The following is a 7191-nucleotide window of genomic DNA, read 5'->3' as shown; positions in this document are numbered from 1 at the left end:
GGGTAAGTGGGCCTTCCTTGTTTTAAAACAAGAGGGAAGTAAAGGGAAAACCGTAGCCCAAGTGGGTCCCTTCTTTTAAAAAAAAAACCAAAAGAAAAGTAAAGAGGAAACCCTAGCCCCAAACCCATCCTATTCGTGAAACACCTCCCCCCCCCCCGTTTTACTTTTCGTTATTTCTTCTACCAGCACCTCCTCCCTCTCCGAAGCGCTCAACGGACGACGACCTCCGACGCAACGGCGCGACAGGCAGCGGCGGCGTGCGACTCCGGGCAGCAGCGGTGCGCGGCGGCGTGCGGCAACGGGCGCACGAATTTCGGCAGCAGCAGGCGTGCACGGGCGTCGGGCAGCAGCGGTGTGCGGCATCGGGCAACAACGGACGCGCGGATTCCAGCAGCAACAGGCGTGCGTGGGCGTCGGGCAGCAGCAGGCGGCGGCGGTTGCGCGTGGGTGCTGTCTTCAGGGTGTTTTCCGGCGGCGCAGCCCTTCCCTCGCGAGCGGGTTCGGTCTCCCTTGGTGGTCGAAAGTCGTGGCGCGGGTCCTTACTGCACACAGTGTCGTGAGTATCGATTTGGTGAGTTTTTACTGATAAAATAGTTCAGACAGCAGCAGTTTCCGATTTCGGCGCCTACCCATAACCATTAGAGGCTCGATATACGCAACCCACATTTATTCGGGTTAGGCCTGAGTTACCCGCACCTAGACGAAGTCGATTTTTGTGGTAATGGACATTGCAAGATCTCTTATAATGAATTTAGATGGCTGGAAAATTTGTATTAATTATTTCGTTTGTCTATTGTTGATTAGGTGGTGAATTGACGCAAGATATAGGAGCATAGCAGTAGGTAAGTAGCACCAGTGCGCGTGTGCGTGCGTTATTTAGTGTTAACAGAGTATCTTCGTGCTGATTTTTAGTTAAAATAATTAATTTCGTGCATGTAGGAATTGTTAGTCTTGGTTTTGAGGGCTTCTAATGATAGCGTCGAGTTTCGTGTTACTATTTTTATTGTTAGACATTATAAAAATGCATGGTTTATTATCGTTGGAGGGGATTGGTCTTTTTTGATTATTTTGATTGGGAGTAATTGGCCTATGACGTTTGTGAACAGGTCGAAGATGAAATACACATGTTGATAGCCTGTTATATAGTTTTCTTTTTTATTTGTTTTGTCTTTTTTTGTTGGAAGTTGTTGTGTTGGTGTTTTGTTTGGTATAATGAAAAGCATGCTGGTAAATTGTGCTGTGAATTGAAATGTGGAAGACGTGCTTATAGGTTGTCTTGGGTGGATTAGTGGAAATTGTCAAGAGTGATGTGATGGGTTAGTGGTTCGTTAACCTGCGGGTCGTCTGAAGAGAAATTGCATACTAGTCACTTGTTTATGCAAAGCCTTGAGTGGATGCCTTGGGGATAAATGGCAAGGCCGAACCTCAGGTTTCTGTATAGGAGTATTGGGGTCTTGGGGATAAATGTCAAGAACCAATACGCCGGGTAGTCATCGGTACCTTGGGGATAAATGTCAAGGACTGGTGCACAGTTCAAGGCCTTAGGGATAAATGGCAAGGCCGAACGTCAAGTTTCTATAGAGGAGTATTGGGGTCTTGGGGATAAATGTCAAGGGCCAATACAACTCGAAGAGTTAGACTTGGAGGACTAACGTGAAGTGATGCTTATGAGTAACAGTTCAAGACCTTGGGGATAAATGGCAAGGTCGAACACCAAGCGTGGTAGAGGGAGGTCGGTATCTTGGGGATAAATGTCAAGAGTCGTTACGCCTTGAAGAGTTAGACTTGGAGTACCAACATAGGGGGTAGAGCGAGTGCTAGTTCAAGAAGGGCAGGGGCTAGTGAGTCGTGTGGTTGGAGCCCTAGAAGTCCCGGCGTTAGGCTGCTTGTATGGTAAGGTTAATCTACTGTTATTATTCCTTGCTGCCTATCTATTGTTTCTGCTATTGTTTTGATGTGGTTATGATTACGAGCATGCCGTTGTGTTTAGTTAGGGAGGGATACTTACCGAGTATGTTATGTACTCACCCCCCCCCCCTCTACCTTATTTGTTTCAGGTGTGAACAGGGCCGACTGTGGTGATGACGTGGAGGAGGTTTAACCGAGGAGGGATCACTAGCTGTGTTGATTAGGATAGTGGATAATGTCGTGCATTGCGAGCAGCGTTAAAAACTTATTGCTAGGAAAAAAAAAACTAGACATTGGGTTAACTCACGGGACATTTTCTTTTTCGATTCTCGCATCTTAGGAGGATTATTGTTTTGCGGATATTATTACTATTCGGATTACTGGTGTATTTTGGATTACTAGACAAAACGATTATTTTCTTTTGATTGGATTCCTAGCCACTGAGGCGGGCATTATTTTCTTTTGGACATTACGTTATTGTGTACCTCCATATTTCAGTTGCATTATGAAGACATTACATTTTACGTTACCTTAACTAGGAGGGTTTAGGAAGTATTATAGGACCGTTACCTCGTTAAACGTATAGAGAATTCAGGCCTTTACATCCTCGTTGCACTATCTCTCGTATAAGATGGTACTTCCTTTCGATGTGTTTGCCTCTCTTGTGGCTTCGAGGTTCTTTAGAATTTGCCACAGCACCACTGTTATCACAATAAAGTGTGATGGGCAAGTTCATGTTTGGAACGACTTCCAAATCTGTCAAGAACTTTCTAAGCCAAACCGCCTATTTTACTGCTTCACAAGCTGCAACGTACTCAGCCTCCATGGTGGAGTCAGCGATGCATCCTTGTTTGATGGTTCGCCAAACTACCGCTCCTCCTTTAAGAGTGAATACTGACCCCGACATGGATTTCCTTGAATCCTTGTCTTTTTGGAAGTCAGAGTCAGTGTATCTTGTAAGGATCAAATTCTTAGCGCCATACACGAGCTTGTAGTCCCTTGTTCTCCTAAGATACTTGAAGATTCCCTTAATAGCAGTCCAGTGATCATATCCTAGGTTGGATTTACCTACTGACCATCCCTACCGCATAGCAAATGTCAGGCCCCGTGCATAGCATAGCGTACATCAGGCTGCCCACTGCTGAAGCATAGGGTATACGTCTCATATCCTCAACTTCTTGAGGTGTCTTAGGACATTGTTCCTTAGACAGATGAATTCCATGCATGAATGGTAATAAACCTTTCTTGGAATTTTTCATCGAATATCGAACAAGCATCTTGTAGATATAAGTTGCTTGAGACAGGGCTAACGTTCTGTTCTTGCGATCCCTTAGAATTTGGATGCCAAGAACATACTGAGCTTCTCCCAAATCCTTCATTTGGAACTCAGTCGCTAGCCACTTATTTATGTCAGTGAGGTATCCTACATCATTCCCAATGAGTAGGATATCATCCACGTACAACACTAAGAAGGCTACAGTGTTGTTGACAACCTTTTTGTATACACAAGGCTCATCAACGTTTTGGTCAAAACCATAAGATTTGATCGCAGTATCGAACCTTATGTCCCAAGATCGAGATGCTTGTTTCAGTCCATATATGGACCGTTTAAACTTGCAAACTTTTTGCTCTTGACCTTGAGCTATGAACCCCTCGGGTTGAGACATATAAATACTTTCTTCAAGATTGCCATTCAGAAAAGCAGTCTTGACGTCCATTTGCCATATCTCATAGTCATAATATGTGGCAATGGACAAAAGTATTCTAATGGACTTAAGCATAGCTACAGGGGAGAATGTTTCTTCATAGTCCACCCCTTCCCTTTGTGTGTAGCCTTTTGCCACAAGTCTCACCTTATAGGTCTGTACCTTTCCTTCGGCGTCTCGTTTTCGCTTATAGATCCATTTCATCCTATGGGTTTTACCCCGTCAGGTTGATCTACAAGTTCCTAAACGGAATTGAAGTACATCGACTCCATTTCCAGGTCCATTGCTTTGACCTATTTGTCCTTGTCAGTATCTTCCATTGCCTTTTTGTAGGTCAATGGATCCTCGACGCCGTCATCAGGTATGACAACTTGGGTTTCAGTTAAACCCACATAGCGGTCAGGTTGTGACACGACCCTCCCACTACGTCGAGGAACCCTCAACACTTGAGGTGGATGTGACTGACGTGATGTACTGGGTTCATCAACAACTCTTGTTGTAGTGCAAGTTTGATCAACAACTCTTGTTGACGTGTTTGTAGCCTCTTCGAAAATCTCGTTAATCACTACCTTACTTCGTGCTTTATGATCTCGAACATGGTCTTCCTCCAAGAAAGTAGCATTTGTCGATACAAACACTCTGTTTTCTTGTGGATCGAAAAATAGACCACCTCTCGTCTCTTTAGGGTAACCTACGAATAGGCATACTTTTGAACGAGGTTCCAATTTCATTGGGTTAGTCATGAGCACGTGTGCCGGACATCCCCAAATGCGGAAGTGATGTAAACTAGCTTTACGACCCTTCCATAGTTCAAAAGGTGTTTCAGAAACACTTTTTGATGGAACTACGTTCAAAATATAAACCGCAGTCTCCACTGTGTAACCCCAAAAAGAGTTAGGCAACTGAGCATAGCTCATCATTGATCTAACCATGTCCAACAAGGTTCTGTTTCTCCTTTCTGATACACCGTTTTTTTGAGGTGTACCAGGGGCTGAGAGTTGGGACATAATTCCATGTTCTATCATATAGTCCTGGAATCTCAAGTCCATATACTCTCCACCCCGATCTGATCAAAGTGTTTTAATGGTTTTACCTAATTGATTTTCAACTTCAGTCTTGTACTCCTTGAACTTTTCAAGGGCTTCAGACTTATGTTGCATTAGGTATAAATAACCATACCTTGAATAATAATCTATAAAAGAGATGAAGTATTCATACCCTCCTCGAGCTTTAACATTCATCGGACCACAAAGGTCTGAATGTATAAGTTCTAAGGGCTCTTTGGCTCTATAACCTTTTCCAGTAAAAGGTCTTTTAGTCATCTTGCCTTCAAGACAAGACTCACATGGCGGTAAAGAATCGTCTTCTAACTCACTTAGAATGTCATTCTTAACCAACCTCCCAATCCTATTGAGATTAACGTGACCTAATCTTAAGTGCCAAAGATAGGTTTTTTCTTTTTGAGAAACTTTTTGCCTTTTATTTTGAGTTCTAGCATTTTTAAACAACTCGGAATTTAAAACTGCTTTAGTTATGGTTGGTCTTAGCACATACTAGTTGTTTTCAAGCAAAGCAGAACAAATATTAACACCATTTCTTGAAATGAACGCTTCATTCGGTTGAAATGAAATGGAATACATATGTTCTAACAAACAAGAAATTGAAATTAAGTTCCTTTTAATTTGAGGAACCACGTACACATTATCTAATAATATATACATATTCTTGTTTGTAAACAAGTTGAGCTCCCCCACCGGCACAACTCAAACGAACTCTCCTGTTCCAACCTTGAGAGTCATCTCTCCAGCGTCAAGCTGCCTCCAGGAACTAATTCCCTGAAATGAAGAACAAACGTGATTAGTGGCTCCTGAATCCAATATCCAGGCGGAGTCATCGTTCTCCACTAAACATGTTTCCAAAACAAGTAAATCATATTTACCCTCGTTGGCTTTCTTCTTTTCGGCCAAGTACTTTGGGCAATTGCGCTTCCAATGCCCGTCCATATTGCAGTGGAAACACTTTCCTTTCTCTGCAACCTTGGCCTTGCCTTTCTTAGCAGCGGCAGCAGCACCAGCGGAGTCAGGTTTAGACCCCTTAACAGCAGCCTTCTTCTTAAAAGTCTTACTTCCAGAAGAAGAGGGCGCAGACTTGGTTTCAGAGGACGAATCTCGATTGAACCTCTTTGAGGTGGCAACATTTGCCTCCCCTTCTTGTCCCTTACTCTTCATAAGAGACTGGTAGGTCTGCAGCTCGTTTAAGAGCGTGGTAAGAGTATACTCCAGCTTATTCATAACCGCATTGCTGCGGAATGGAAGGAAACTCTTCGGAAGAGATTCCAGAATGAAGCTTACCTGACTCTACTCGTCTATGATGGCCCCGTTCGACTCAGCCACATTGAAGTGGACCATCAGGTTGAGAATGTTTTCTCGCACTGAGGAACCCTCATTCATGCGGGAGTTATAAACGAACTTAAGGGCTTCATGTCGAGCCTGTGAGGACGGTTGTCCAAACATGCTCTGCAGCGAGTCCATGATCTCCTTAGCGGTGACCGTGTCCTCATGCTTCTTGGCAAGCACATCAGATATGCTCGCCAAGATGTAGACCTTGGCCTTGTCATTGGCCTTGATCCACTTATCATAGGCGTTGCGCACCGCCACAGTGGCGTTAGGCGCAGGAGCTTGAGGACAATCCTCTTGCAAGACGAACCTAAGATCATCTATCACGAGAATAGTATTTAGATTCGATTTCCATTGTTTGTAATTCTCGCCGTTAAGTTTTTGAGCGGCTAGGAGTGCAATAATGGAAGTAGACATGTTGAAAGTAAAAACAACCTATATCAGTTTCATGCATTAGCCTTTAAACCCAATCAAATTTTAGCAAAAGTAATTAAGCACCCAAACAAAATTGTTTTGCAACGACGCTTCAGTGATTTAGAGCAACAGCTACCGTAGGGCAGACAGATACTCCTTCACTGAATTGAGACTTTCTCAACTAAATTTTACACCAGAATAACTCTTATTCCTATAAACTTTAGTCATCGTTTATTTGGTCAGGAAATTGCTAACTAACTTAACAACTTCCCGTAAGTGTGACCTGTCATTTTCGGACCTCAGAGATCCACCCCAATAATCCCGCCGTAGGGAAGGAAAATATTGGAGCAAACCCTAAGAGACGCTTATCCATTTCCGAAGTTTGCCTTGGTTTTGATTCCATACAATGAACCCTTCGTAGGGATAGTCGCTCCAGGACGACACGCAGGTTATGTATGAAACCTCACGGTGCAAACCAATGGCGGAGACCACAGGATGTGTTGTCACACGTCCTTCTCCCACTTACTATGAATACTATCTCCATTCACCTCGATATTGAACCATGCAAACACCTTCCGTAGGGAGGCTACGCCCAGGGCGACACGAGGCCGAGCATGAAACTCACAGCGTGAATATAAAGGAGAACGTGATAGAGAGAGAAAAGTATGTTATATATACTTTGTATATCAAATATATACGCTGTATATTACATATTCTCTTTAGCTCCCATTTAGTATTCTAAGACTAGGGTATATTACTTAGATAAA

General features: G+C 43.5%; 1 pseudogene; it reads right to left on the bottom strand.

Annotated features, from left to right (window-relative positions):
- Nucleotides 1–209: 209 nt before the first annotated feature.
- On the bottom strand, nucleotides 210–6427 carry LOC148210319 (uncharacterized; annotated as a pseudogene).
- Between the last annotated feature and the right edge of the window lie 764 nt (nucleotides 6428–7191).

This window comes from Momordica charantia, assembly GCF_013281855.1.
Source record: "Momordica charantia cultivar OHB3-1 chromosome 7 unlocalized genomic scaffold, Mcharantia_2.0 BLBB01000007.1, whole genome shotgun sequence".
NCBI lineage: Eukaryota > Viridiplantae > Streptophyta > Magnoliopsida > Cucurbitales > Cucurbitaceae > Momordica > Momordica charantia.
The sequence above is the reverse complement of the archived record's forward strand: the minus strand, read 5'-3'. Positions and strand labels throughout refer to the sequence as shown.